The sequence below is a fragment of the Ovis canadensis genome, chromosome 15, assembly GCF_042477335.2.
Source record: "Ovis canadensis isolate MfBH-ARS-UI-01 breed Bighorn chromosome 15, ARS-UI_OviCan_v2, whole genome shotgun sequence".
NCBI lineage: Eukaryota > Metazoa > Chordata > Mammalia > Artiodactyla > Bovidae > Ovis > Ovis canadensis.
In genome coordinates this window covers 9,386,175-9,401,771 of record NC_091259.1, presented here as the reverse complement: position 1 = coordinate 9,401,771, position 15,597 = coordinate 9,386,175, and the positions used below count along the sequence as shown (strand labels likewise).

At 39.0% G+C, this 15,597-nt stretch overlaps 1 pseudogene; it reads left to right on the top strand.

Moving 5' to 3' along the window:
- LOC138421050 (splicing factor 45-like) overlaps positions 1 to 15,597 on the top strand; it is a 47,485-nt pseudogene that overhangs the window by 26,213 nt on the left and 5,675 nt on the right.

Sequence of the window (15,597 nt, the reverse complement as noted above, 5' to 3'; positions counted from 1 at the left end):
ACAGACTGGTTCCAAATAAGAAAAGGAGTACGCCAAGGCTGTATACTGTCATCCTGCTTATTTAACTTATATGCAGAGTACATCATGAGAAACGCTGGGCTGGAGGAAGCACAGGCTGGAATCAAGACTGCTGGGAGAGGTTATATCAATAACCTCAGATATGCAGATGACACCACCCTTATGGCAGAAAGTGAACAGGAACTAAAAAGCCTCTTGATGAAAGTGAAAGAGGAGAGTGAAAAAATTGGCTTAGAGCTCAACATTCAGAAAAGGAAGATCATGGCATCTGGTCCCATCACTTTATGGGAAATAGATGAGGAAACAGTGTCAGATTTTATTTGGTAGGGGGGGCTCCAAAATCACTGCAGATGGTGATTGCAGCCATGAAATTAAAAGACGTTTACTCTTGGAAGGAAAGTTATGACCAACTTAGACAGGAAATTAAAAAGCAGAGATATTACTTTGCCAACAAAGGTCCACCTAGTCAAGGCTATGGTTTTTCCAGTAGTCATGTATGGATATGAGACTTGGACTATAAAGAAAGCTGAGCACCAAAGAATTGATGCTTTTGAACTGTGGTGTTGGAGAAGACTCTTGAGAGTCCCTTGGATTGCAAGGAGATCCAACAAGTCCATGTTAAAGGAGATCAGTCCTGAATATTCTTTGGAAGGACTGATGATGAAGCTGAAACACCAATACTTTGGCCACCTGATGCAAAGAGCAGACTCATTTGAAAAGACCCTGATGCTGTGAAAGATTGAGGGCAGGAAGAGAAGCAGACAACAGAGGATGAGATGGTTGGATGGCATCACGGACTCAATAGACATGGGTTTGAGTGAACTCTGGGAGTTTTTGATGGACAGGGAGGCCTGGCGTGCTGCGGTTCATGGGGTCACAAAGAGTAGGACACAACCGAGCGACTGAACTGAACTGAACGGAGAATCAAGAGACTGCTGAAATAAAGGTTGCAAATGTCACGGTGCTAAAGACTACATGTGAAATTGAAGGAGGTTGATATGAAGCAGCTAAAGAAAGTCAGAACTTGATAAAAAAACATGAATAGATTAAAGATGGCAAGGAATTAGAAAACAACACTAAATTTCCAACCAAATAATCAGATGTTACCTAACAACAAATGTTGCCAACTGTATAAGGGAGATAATTTACAGATAAGAGAAAGTGAAGTTAATAAGTTTTATTCTGGGATGTACCAGGTATTTCAGGAAACACAAAAATATGCTAAAAATTTTTTGTAAAATTCCTTCAGTTCAGTTCAGTCGCTCAGACATGTTTGACTCTTTGCGACCCCATGAATTGCAGCACGCCTGGCCTCCCTGCCCATCACCAACTCCCGAGTTCACTCAAACTCACGTCCATCAAGTCGGTGATGCCATTCAGCCATCTCATCCTCTGTTGTTCCCTTCTCCTCCTGCCCCCAATCCCTCCCAGCATCAGAGTCTTTTCCAATGAGTTAACTCTTTGCATGAGGTGGCCAAAGTACTGGAGTTTCAGCTTTAGCATCATTCCTTCCAAAGAAATCCTAGGGCCAATCTCCTTCAGAATGGACTGGTTGGATCTCCTTGCTGTCCAAGGGACTCCCAAGAGTCTTCTCCAACACCACAGTTCAAAAGCATCAATTCTTTGGTGTTCAGCTTTCTTCACAGCCCAACTCTTACATCCATATATGACCACTGGAAAAACCATAGCCTTGATTAGATGGACTTTTGTTGGCAAAGTAATGTCTCTGCTTTTGAATATGCTATCTAGGTTGGTCATAATTTTCCCTCCAAGGATTAAGCATCTTTTAATTTCATGGCTGCAGTCACCATCTGCAGTGATTTTGGAGCCCCAAAAAATAAAGTCTGACACTGTTTCCACTGTTTCCCCTTCTATTTGCCATGAAGTGATGGGACCAGATGCCATGATCTTCCTTTTCTGAATGTTGAGCTTCAAGCCAGTTTTTTCACTCTCCTCTTTCACTTTCATCAAGAGGCTTTTTAGCTCCTCTTCACTTTCTGCCATAAGGGTGGTGTCATCCACATATCTCAGGTTATTGATATTTCTCCTGGCAATCTTGATTCCAGCCTGTGCTTCTTCCAGCCCAGCGTTTCTCATGATGTACTCTGCATATAAGTTAAATAAGCAGGATGACAGTATACATCCTGGACGTACTCCTTTTCCTATTTGGAACCAGTCTGTCATTCCATATCCAGTTCTAACTGTTGCTTCCTGACCTGCATACAGGTTTGTCAAGAGGCAGGTCAGGTGGTCTGGTATTCCCATCTCTTTCAGAATTTTCCACAGTTTATTGTGATCCTCACAGTCAAAGGCTTTGACATAGTCAATAAAGCAGAAATAGATGTTTTTAAAATTCCTTAGAACAATTGAAAATATAGGTTTATAGTTCAATTCAAATGTTGGAACTGGAAATTTAGGCTTGAGAAGAATTGACACCAAATTAGAAGAATTTTATATTTCAATTTGTTAAATGTTTTAAAGATGAATGAATCTTATCAGAAAAAATAAGTGGTAAATAATAAAGGGTATTCTCTAATAAAATTTTGTCAAGAAAGTTTTTCTCAGAATATATTTATCAAAATTCAAACTTTATAGTCTTCATTTCTCATTTCTTCTGGTCTCAGTTTAATTCACCGTGGTTTCAGTGCCTCTGTCTACAATGGTGCATTTATCTCCTGAGATTTAATCTTTCCAAGAATATATGTTCTTTGGTTGTCTTCCTGCTATGTGTGGGTTAAATACTTTTTGATATGCAGGGAAATTTCAAAGTCATAATTTGACTTTTCTCACTTGGGTATAATTAAGGCACTGCAGAAAATGCCACTTGATATGCATGATGTAAAAGATCCGCACATGTCAAAAAGAAGTTAGAGGTTAAAAAATGAAACAAGTGTTTAATATTCTGGGAGCTTTAGAAGTTATAACTTCAAGTGTGATAGTGATTAGAAAGCCTTGACAGTTAAAAGTCAAACCTTTGAATTGCATAGGTTGAGCGGTCCACTTATATGCAGATATTTTTCAATAAATATACTGGAACTTTTTGTGACAATTTGAAAAACTTCCTGAATGGAACTTCATAGCCTACAAATATAAAACATAAGAAAAATTTAGGTATGTCATGAATGAATAAATATGTAGGAACTAGTCTATTTCACCATTTACTATCATAAAATATACAACCATCTGCTATAAAAAGTACAATTTATCAAAACTGACATACTCAAACACTGACAGACCACACATGGCTCCATTCATAGTCCAGAGAAATGTAAACAAATGTAAAGATCCAGCATAAAGTCATAAGTGCAGAAATTAACTGTAGCAATTATTATATTACTATAATAATTTCATAGCTACCTCTTGTTGCTATTGTGGTGAGCTTGTGTTGTATCAGCTTAAAATGCCATGTGATGCTAAATATTTCTATGCGAGTAGTTTAATCTCTTAAGTAACTAGCATAGCACAAAAAAAGTGACCTCTCACAGTTCCTGTGTATTTTTCATTGTGTTTGGCACAGTACCATAAAGCTTGAATAACACCATGGGACCCATACAAAATGCCACAAGTGGTGCTGAAAGTGTTCCCAAGAAGCAAATTCATAATTTTATAAGGAAAAGTTTAATTGCCCAATATGCAGAGTAGATTAAGTTTAACAAATGTGGTTACCTGCCATTTCAAAACACATGGATTTAGCCTAAGGATCACTGTAAAAAAGGAAAAGAAAACCTGTAAAGCTGTCACTGTGGCTACACCAGCAGGTGTGAAAATCTCGTACATTTTGCAAAGTATTTTTTAAATCTTTTTTTACTGGATTATATTTACTTCACAATGTTGTGTTAGTTTCTGCTGTATAACAAAGTGAATCAGTTATATGTATACATATATCCTCTCCCCTTGAGCCTCTCTCCTACCCCACCATCCATCCTATCCTTCTAGGTCATCACAGAATACTGAGATGAACTCCATGTGCTATACAGCAGTTGCCCACTACCTGTTTTACACATGGAAGTGTGTGTATGTTAGTGCTATTCTCCCAATTCATTCCACCCTCCCCTCCCTTTTCCCCGTGTCCATTAGTCCATTCCCTATGTCCGTATCTCTATTCCTGCCCTGAAAAGATTCCATATATATATATATATATATATATATATATATATATGCATATATGTATATATATATATATATGTTTTAATACATGAAATTTGTTTTTCTCTTTCTGAGTTACTTAACTCTATCTGATAGACACTAGGTTCATCCACATCACTACAAATGACCCAATTTCATTCCTTTTAAAACATCTTTATCCATTCCTCAGTTGATGGACGTTTATGTTACTTCTGTGTTCTGGCCTAGTGCTTCAGTGAATACTGGGATACATGTTGAATTATGGTTTTCTCAGGGCGTTGGCCAACAGTGGCATTGCTGGGTCATATGTTAGTTTTATTTCTAGTTTTTTAAGGAAACTCCATGTTGTTCTCCATAGTGGTTGTTATCAATTTACATTCCTACCAACAGTGCAAGAGGGTTCCCTTTTCTCCACATCCTCTCCAGCATTTAATGTTTGCAGATTTTTTTGATGATGGCCATTCTGACTGGTGTGGGTGATATCTCATCGTATATTGCAGTTTTGATTTGCATTTCTCTAATAATAAGTGATGGTGAGCATCTTTTCATGTTTTTATTCGCCATCTGTATGTCTTTTGAGAAATGTCTGTTTAGGCCTTCCATCCATTTTTTTATTGTGTTGCTTATTTTTTTATATTGAGCTGCATGAGCTGCTTGTATACTTCAAAGATTAATCCTTTGTCAGTTGCTAATTTACAATATTTTCTCCCATTCTAAGGGTTGTCTCTTTGTCATGTTGATGGTTTCCTTTTGCTGTGCAAAAGCTTTCAAGATTAATTAGGCCCATTTGTTTTTGTTTTTTATTTTCATTACTCTAGGAGATGAGTCAAAAAAAGATCTTGCTGCAATTTGTCTCAGAGTGCTCTGCTATGTTTTCCTCTAAGAGTTTTATAGTGTCTGGCCTTAGGTTTAAGTCTTTAATCCATTTTGAGTTTATTTTTGCATATGGTGTTAGGAATATTCTGATTTCATTCTTTTATCTGTAGCTGTCCAATTTTCCCAGTACCACTTATTGAAGAGACTGTCCTTTCTCCATTGTATATTCTTGCTTCCTTTGTCAATGATAAAAGTGGTCACAGGTGTGTGGACTTATCTCTAGGCTTCTGTCCTGCTCCACTGATGAATATTTCTGTTTTTGTGCCAGTGTCATACTGCCTTGTTTACTATAGCTTTGTATTAGTAGTATAGTCTGAAGTTGGGGAGCCTGATTCTTCCAGCCATGTTTTTCTTTCTCAAGATTTGCTTTGACTATTCTGGGTGTTTTTGTTTCTATAGAAATCATAAAATGGAAAGATGATGGAGGAGTAGGTGGACGTGGAGTACATCTATCTCCACGGATACATTGCTCCATGGAATATACCTTCGGACATAGAAGTGCTTGCAGAGCACCAGCTGAGAGTGGGTAGGAGTACCTGACCCCTGGAAAGAATATATAGAACCATGCAAAACTCAGTAGGACAAAGGGACTAGGGGGGGAAAACAGGAGTGTTAGTAGGACTGGACCTGCCCTTGGTAGGTGGGGGAACTGAAGCAGGGGACCTATCCCCACATTGGGGCAATTGTCTGGGTCAGAGGAGAAACATTTGAGGCTGAGAAAGAAGCAGCTGATATTTAGGCTGTGACAGCCTAAATGGAATGAGAATCAGACAATAATTTTGCCACAGCCATACGAACCATGGACGGGGATGCAGGTGCCCTAAAAGGCACAGCAGCTGGGAGTTGGAGCATAGGGATTGTGGAGCAATCCCAGGGCAAGGGCTGCTGTTGACTGCTGGGAGAAGGTCCGAGGGGATGTCAGGGAGGAGATTGTGGTGGAAAGCCAGGCAACCATGGAAGAAAGGTGATACTGCTGAGTCATGCATAACGGGTGGAGCCCTCACTGTAGCCTCTCTCTCCCCACACGTCATCACCAGCACCTGAACAAAAGAGAAGTTGGCCCATCAAGCACCAGATAGACAGAACTACAGAGTAGAAGTCCACCCAATGTACCCATTTAAGCACCTGTTGCACCAAACAACAGACTAGGACCCCAGCCAAGATGGCCACTTAATGTGCCTGACTCACTAAACAGCAGAGAAGGACCCCAGCCAAGGGAGCCCTCTAACTGCCTGAATGGGCAGAGCAATAGAGAAAGACTGGCCAAAGAAGCCTTCTGATCACCAGCTGCCAGAGGCTCGAAAAAGACTCTGATAGGGCCTTAACTCCTGCAGTGGGGCCAGTTCATGTCCCTGTACACTTGGCACCACCATGGTCCCCATGACCCAAGCAGCTGCACAACCTTCACGCTCAACCCTCATTGGAGCAGAACTGTCACAGGCAAAAAAAAAAGTCCTGCATCTATAAACATGGGATCGCTTTGGCCGTGTCCAACTCTTCGTAACCCTGTGGACTGTGGCCTGCCAGGCTTCTGTCAGTGGGGGTTCTCCAGGCAAGAATGCTGGAGTAGGTTGCCATATTCTTCTAGAGCACTATATTCCCTGCTGCCCTAGCCACCAATTTCCTTAGCATCTGGTGCTTCCAGGGCCTCTGTGACCCAAGCAGCTGCACCATCTCCACACTTGGCACTCACGGGAGCAGACCCAAGTCCTCCAGGGCAGTCTCAGGAGCAAACCCCAGTGGATGACCCACATGCAGAGGTGGAGATAAAACCACAATTGAAACCAAGGGGCAGTGTGGCTGAGGAAGAGGACCCAAAATGTTCCCATGAGCTGTACAGCTGCAGGTGAAATCCACATGTTCAACTAGGCAGACTCTGTGTCTGTGGAATATATAAAAGGACATTGAGAGTTCCCACAAAAGAAAATGCACTAGTTCTGATATCTGTGGACATTGGAAGCAAGAACACACAGGAGGAGGACCAGATTAGAGTCTGAGCTGCCCCCACAGCAGGTCCAGAGACCAGCACATTGTTGCAGGGCATCCAAGGGAGGTGAAGTAGACTGTGAGTCCCAGAGAGGGAAAGGACACTGACAGCATTGACTCAAGAAAAAAAATTATTATTCTTATATTTTGACTTGTTCTGTAGTTTCTTTCGGATTTTTTTTACATTTCATTTTACTATCTCCCCCCGCCCCCCCCCAGTTGTAGTTGTCTATTTAATAGCACTATAAAATCTATTTAAGCTTTTGAGAATTTTTTTTCAATCATACTTTTTACTTCTGTTATAAACTTCTGCCTCTACGTTGGCTTTTGCAGTTCTGTAGCGTTTTCCTTTTTTTCTCTTTTTCTTAATTTTAATTTTTAAATCTTTAAACTCACTATTATTTTTTCTACATACATTCCTTTCTTTGCTTTTCCTACTGTTCTTTTCCCCTTGCAGTTAATCTTCTTTGTCTACCTCTATTTAACTTTGAATTTCTATTCTTTATTTCTTTTCTTTCTTTCTTTTCATTCTCACCATATTTGTTAGTTTTGTTTTCATTGCTTTATTCCCCAGTTGGTACCTTGCTTTGGTGCTGTTTTTCAGTTTGTGCTTTAGTTAGTTTTGTTCTTAACTGGTGGATATCATTTTTGGTTTCCTTTGTTCAGTCAATCTACTGTACTTTATTTTTATTGAACTGTTTTGATTTTGCTTATGGGTGTATATGTCTGTGTGTATATTCCATTATTTTAAATATTATTTGTCTGATTTTGTAACTGCCATTAGTCTGGGGTTTATCTTTGATATCTCATTTTGGGGCATTTGTTTTAATCCCATTTAATGCTGGAACAAACCACCTGTAGAATCTCTGTTTCTGGCCAGAGATCAAGACGTGAGACTTTGAAGTGGGAGCACTGACTCCAAGACCCTAGAATACCAGAGAACTCCTAACCCCTATCTTTTTTTCCCTGATAGACAGCAGCTTTATTCACTATTGGAGAAGGAAATGGCAACCCACTCCATTATTCTTGCCTGGAGAATCCCATGGACAAAGGAGCCTAGGAGGCTAGAGTCCATAGGTTTGCAAGAGTCAGACATGACTTAGTGACTAAACCACGACTTATTATTAAAACTCTTCAAAAAATGGGCATAGAAGGAATCTACCTCAACATAGTAAAGGCCATATATGAGAAGCCCACAGCAAGCACTATCAGGAACAAGACAAGTGTGTCCACTCTCACCAATATTGTTCAAAATAGTTTTGGATGTCCTAGCTACAGCAATCAGAGAAGAAAGAGAAATGAAATCCAGACCAGAAAAGAAGAAGTAAAGGTCTTGCTATTTGCAGATGACATACTGTACATAGAAAATCCTAAAGATACTATCAGAAAATTACTAGAGCTAATCAGTGGATTTAGCAAAGTCACGGGATACAAAATCAACACAGAGAACTCACTTGCATTCTTATATACTAACAAAAACAAACCAGAAAGATACATTAAGGAATCAATCCCATTAACCACTGCAACAAAAAGAATAAAATATCTAGGAATAAATCTCCCTAAAGAGAAAAAACTGTATATGAAAAATTATAAGACATTGATGAAAGAAGGATGACATATACAGATGGAGAGATATTCCATGTTCCTGGGTAGGAAGAATCAATATTATGAAAATGACTATACTACCAAACTCAGTCTACAGATTCAATGCAATCCCTATCAAATTACAGGTGCCATTGTTCACAGAACTAGAACAAAAAAATTCACAATTTGTATGGAAACGCAAAGGACCTCAAATAGCCAAAGCAGTCTTGAGAAAGAAGAATGGAGCTGGAGAAATCAACCTTCCCGACTTCAGGCTATACTACAAAGCTACATTCATCAAGACAGAACAGTACGGGCACAAAAGCAGAAATATAGACCAATGGAACAAGATAGAAAGCCCACAGATAAACCCATGCACCTATGCATACCTCACTTTTTACCAAAGAGGCAGGAATATAAAATGGGACAAAGACAGCCTTTTCAATAAGTGGTGTTTGGAAAGCTGGACAGCAAAAGAATGAAATTAGAACATTTCCTGACATCATACACAAAGATACACTAAAAATGGATTAAATACCTAAATGGAAGACCAGAAACTATAAAACCCTTAAGAGGGAAACATAGGCAGAACACTCAATGACATAAATCAAAGAAAGATTCTCTATGACTCACCTCCTAGAGTAATGGAAATAAAAACAAAAATAAACAAGGGGACCTAATTAAATTTAAAAGCTTTTGCACAACAAAGGAAATTGTAAACGAAGTGAAAAGGCAACCCTCAGATGGGAGAAAATAAGAGCAAAGGGAACAACTGACAAAGGATAAATTTCCAAAGTATACAAGCAGCTCATACAACTCAATACCAGAAAAACAAACAACCCAATGAAAAAGAGGGGAAAAGACCTAAACAGACATTTTTCAAATACATACAGATGGCTAATAAACACGTGAAAAGATGCTCAACATTGTTCACTATTCAGTCAGTTCAGTCGTTCAGTAGTGTCCAACTCTTTGTGACCCCATGAATCACAGCACGCCAGGCCTCCCTGTCCATCACCAACTCCCGGAGTTCACTCAGACTCACATCCATTGAGTCCGTGATGCCATCCAGCCATCTCATCCTTGGTCGTCCCCTTCTCCTCCTGCCCCCAATCCTTCCCAGATCAGAGTCTTTTCCAATGAGTCAACTCTTTGCATGAGGTGGCCAAAGTACAGGAGTTTCAGCTTCAGCATCATTCCTTCCAAAGAAATCCCAGGGCTGATCTCCTTGGATGGACTGGTTGGATCTCCTTGCAGTCCAAGGGACTCTCAAGAGTCTTCTCCAATACCACAGTTCAAAAGCATCAATTCTTTAGCGCTCAGCTTGATGAAAGTGAAAGAGAAGTCCAACTCTTCACAGTCCAACTGTGAAGAGTCCAACTCTCACATCCATATGTGACCACTGGGAAAACCATAGCCTTGACTAGACGGACCTTAGTTGGCAAAGTAATGTCTCTGCTTTTGAATATGCTATCCAGGTTGGTCATAACTTTTCGTCCAAGGAGTAAGCGTCTTTTAATTTCATGGCTGAAGTCACCATCTGCAGTGATTTTGGAGCCCAAATAAATACAGTTCTGATGCTGCTTCCACTGTTTCCCCATCTATTTCCCATGAAGTGATGGGACCAGATGCCATGATCTTCGTTTTCTGAATGATGAGCTTTAAGCCAACTTTTCACTCTCCTCTTTCACTTTCATCAAGAGGCTTTTGAGTTCCTCTTCACTTTCTGCCATAAGGGTGGTGTCATCTGCATATCTGAGGTTATTGAGATTTTTCCCGGAAATCTTGAATCCAGCTTGTGTTTCTTTCAGTCCAGCATTTCTCATGATGTACTCTGCGTGTACGTTAAATAAGCAGGGTGACAATATACAGCCTTGACCTACTCCTTTTCTTATTTGGAACCAGTCTGTTTTTCCATGTCCAGTTCTAACTGTTGCTTCCTGACCTGCATACAGATTTCTCAACAGGCAGGTTAGGTGGTCTGGTATTCCCATCTTTCTCAGAATTTTCCACAGTTTATTGTGATCCACACAGTCAAAGGCTCTGGCATAGTCAATAAAGCAGAAATAGATGTTTTTCTGGAACTCTCTTGCTTTTTCCATGATCCAGTGGATGTTGGCAATTTGATCTGTGGTTCCTCTGCCTTTTCTAAAACCAGCTTGAACATCAGGGAGTTCACGGTTCACGTATTGCTGAAGCCTGGCTTGGAGAATTTTGAGCATTACTTCACTAGCATGTGAGATGAGTGCAATTGTACGGTAGTTTGAGCATTCTTTGGCATTGCCTTTCTTTGGGGTTGGAATGAAAACTGACTTTTTCCAGTCCTGTGACCACTGCTGAGTTTTCCAAATTTGCTGGCATATTGAGTGCAGCACTTTCACAGCATCATCTTTCAGGATTTATAGGTGTGAAAAGAAGAGAGGCGAAAAGCAAAGGAGAAAAGGAAAGATATAAGCATCTGAATGCAGAGTTCCAAACAATAGCAAGAAGAGATAAGAAAGCCTTCTTCGCCAATCAATGCAAAGAAATAGAGGAAAAGAACAGAATGGGAAAGACTAGAGATCTCTTCAAGAAAATTAGAGATACCAAGGGAACATTTCATGCAAAGATGGGCTCGGTAAAGGACAGAAATGGTATGGACCTAACAGAAGCAGAAGATATTAAGAAGAGGTGGCAAGAATACACAGAAAAACTGTACAGGAAAGATCTTCATGACCCGGATAATCACGATGGTGTGATTACTCATCTAGAGCCAAACATCCTGGAATGTGAAGTCAAGTGGGCCTTAGAAAGCATCACTATGAACAAACCTAGTGGAGGTGATGGAATTCCAGTTGAGCTATTTCAAATCCTGAAAGATGGTATGAAGTCTTCTTTAAAAAACTAGAAATAAAACCACCATATGACCCAGAAATCCCACTCCTAGGCATATGGTTGGAGGAAACCAAAGTTTAGAACGACACGTGTCCCATTGCTCTTTGCAGGACTATTTACAATAGCTAGAACATGGAAGTAACCTAGATGTACATTGTCAGATGAATGGATAAAAAAAGCTGTGGTACATATACACAGTGGAATATTACTCAGCCTTAAAAGAGAAAGCATTTAAGTCAGTTCTAATGAGGTGGATGAACCCTGAGTCTATTAAATAGAGTGAAGTAAGTCAGAAAGAGAAAGATATAACACATATATATGGAATTTAGAAAGATGATACTGATTATCATTTATTTGCAAGGCAGCAATGGAGAAACAGAGAACAGACTTCAGGGAGAGGGGAGGAGAGGGTGAGATGTATGGAGAGAGTAACATGAAAACTTACACTACCATATGCAAAACAGATAGTCAATGGGAATTTTCTGTATGACTCAAACAAGGGCTCTGTAACAATATAGAGGGGGGGGATTGAGAGGGAGATGGGAGGGAGTTTTAAGAGGGAGGTGACATCCATACACCTATGGCTAATTCATGTTGATGTTTGACAGAAAATAATAAAATCCTGTAAAGCAATTATCCTTCAATTAAAAAATAAATTTTTGAAAAAAATCATATAGTCAAGAAAATACCAGCAAAAATCCTTATGTTTCAGTAGATTCTTGAAGTAGGAGAGGAAGCAGAATTCAGCAATGTTGGTAATGAGATTGCAAGCAAAATGAAAAGACAAAGACCCAAACACGCTTACTTGTGTTAAAGTAACAAAAACTTTGTGCCTAGAGCACTGTGGTAAAGGTGGACAGCAGCAGGAGAGGATATAAAAAAAGATTATGGAAGACTTAGGGGAAGGCAAGAAAAGCCATAGTTCTAATGGAATCTCACTCAACCATAAAAAAGAATAAAACCCTGCTTTTTACAACAAACATGGATAGATCTTGAAAGTATTATACTAAGATAAATCAGAGAGAGAAAGAAAAATGCCATTTGATTTCACCCATATGCAGAATCTAAAAGCAAAACAAATAAACAAACAAAAATAAACAAAAACCAAACAGAACACATTAGTGATTGAGGTTGTTCAAGTCGCCCAGTCATGCCCAACTCTTTGCAACCCCACGGTCTGCAGCATGCCAGGCCTCCCTGTCCATCACCAACGCCCAGAGCTTGCTCAAACTCATGTCCATTGAGTCAGGGATGCCATCCAACCATTTCATTCTGTGTTGTCCCCTTCTCCCCCTGCCTTCTGTTTTGCCCAGCATCAGGATCTTTTCCAATGAGTCAGTTCTTCACAACAGGTGGGCAAAATATTGGAGCTTCAGCTTTGGCTTCAGTCCTTCCAACAAACATTCAGGACTGATTTTCTTTAGGATTGACTAGCTTGATGTCCTTGAAGCCCAAGGGACTCTCAAGAGTCTTCTCCAACGTCACAGTTCAAAAGTGTCAATTCTTCGGCACTTAGCTTTCTTTATAGTCTAACTCTCACATCCATACATGACGACTGGAAGAACCATAGCTTTGTCTAGACAGACCTTTATCGGCAAAGTAATGTCTCTGCTTTTCAACACTATGTCTAGGTTTGTCATTGCTTTAGATTAGTAGTTATCAGAGGGGACATGAAGGACAGCGGGTAAATAGGGTGAAGAAGATGATATATGGCAACTATATTTGTGGTAGTGATAACTCTGTAGTATACATAGATGTCAAATCATAATGCTGTACTCCTGAAATATATTTTTAAAAAATAAGAATAAAATTTGCAAAACAATAAAAAAGAAATCATAAAATGTTTTGTTCAAGTTCTGAATAAAAGGCATTGGTAATTTGATAGAGATTGTATTGAATTTGGGAGTAATGTAGTCATGTTCACAATACTCATTCTTCGAATCCAAGAACATGGTATATCTCTCCATCTGTTTGTGTTGTCTTTGATTTCTTTCATCACTGTCTTATCATTTTCTTCACAGGTATTTTGTCTCCTTAGGTAAGTTTATTCCTAGGTATTTATTCTTTTTTCTGCAGTGGTGAATGGGATTGTTTCCTTAATTTCTCTTTCTGATTTTTTGCTGTTAGTATATAGGAGTGCAATAAATTTCTGTGTATTAATTTTATATCATATGACTTTAGTAAATCCATTGATTAACTCTAGCAGTTTTCTGGTGGCATCTTTAGGATTTTCTATAGTATCATGTCATCTGCAAAAAGTGACAGAAATTACGACTGACACTGCAGAAATGCAAGGATTCCTAAGAGACTACCACAAGCAACTATGCCAATAAAATGGACAACCTGGAAGAAATGGACAAATTCTTGGATGACCTTCCAAGAATGAACCAGGAAGAAATAAAAAATATGACCAGACAGTTCACAAGTACTGAAACTGTGATTAAAATCTTCCAACAAACAAGAGGCCAGGGTCAGATGACTTCACAGATGAATTCTATGAAACATTTAGAGAAGATCTAACACATTCCCTTCTCAAAATCTTCCAAAAAATTGAATAGGGAGAAACACTCATTCTATGAGGCTACCAGCACCCTGACACCAAAACCAGACAAAGAAACCACACAAAAAAGGAAAATAACAGGCCAATAGAATTGATGAACATGGATATAAAAATCCTCAACAAAATACTAGCAACAGAATCCAGCAATACATTAAAAGGGTGATACTCTATGGACAACTGGGATTTATGTTAGGAATGCAAGGATTCGTCAATATATATAAATCAATCAATGTGATACACCATATTAACAAACTGAAGGATAAAAGCATATGATATGATATGATAATCTCAATAGATGCAGAAAAAGTTTTAGACAAAATTCAAAACCCATTTATGATAAAACTCTTCAGAAACTTGGCATACCTTTATTTAATAAAGTCCATATACAAGCACATAGCAAACATTATTCTCAATGTTGAAAGCATTTCCTCTAAGATCAGGAACACACCTAGGGTGCCCACACTCACCACTATTATTCAGCATAGTTTTGGAAGTCCTAGCCATGGCAATCAGAGAAGAAAAAGAAATAAAAAGGATCCAAGAAAAGAAAATGCAAAATACTTATCTTATATTGAAAGTGCAACTTTCATTTGGAGGCAGGGTTGCTAAAAGAAATGCATATCAATAGACTCTAATATGAGTCAAGAAAAAGCAAAATAGTTACATGACAATTTAAAGCAAGCAGGTAATAGATCAAAAACTGGAGAATTTAATGCTAGCAAAGGATAGTTTAATAATTTTAAAAAGGTTTTTTAGTTTGTTTGTTTTTTGTTTTTTGTTTTTTTTTAACGTCAGGACCATAGGAGGAGAACCTTATGGTAACTAAGAGGCAGCAGACAAGTTCCCAAATGCCATTAGAATGTCATTGAGGAGAATGGCTATCTTCCTGAATAGTTCTTTTTTGTTTGTTTGTTTAATACAGACAAAAGTGCCCTGTTCTGGAAATAAATTCCATGCAGGACATTTATTACTAAAGAAGAGATATGAGCACTAGGATTTAAGGCAGGGAGGGATAGGCTAACTACTGACCTGTGCAAATACAATGGAGTTTACAATCAGCACTGCTCTTATTTATAAAATTGCTAACACTTGTGCCTTGAAGATAACAGATAAACACCAGCTGCTAGTCTTAGTTGTACAACAAGAAGGACTGAAAGTGAGAACAGTTTTTCTGGATTGGTTCCATTGAAGCTTTGTCCTTGAAGTTAGAAAGTATCTTGCCAGTAAGGAGCTGCCTTATAAGTTATTTAGCTATTGGACAATGCCACTGGCCACCCAGAACCCCGTGAGTACAATTATTGAGTTCAGCATTGAAGGCATCAAAGTGATCTACTTCCCCTCAAACACAACATCTCTAATTCAGCCTCTAGATCAGAGGGCCCTAGGGACCTTTAAGGCTCATTCCACATGGTACTTTATGGAAAGAACTATCAACACAATGGAAAAGAACCCTGATAGAGAGAATATGATGAAAGCCTGGTAAGACTGCATCACTGAAGACACCATGATTATTTTGTAAAAAGCCATTAAGCCTGAAACAGTAAATTCTTGTTGCCAAAAACTGTTCAGATGTG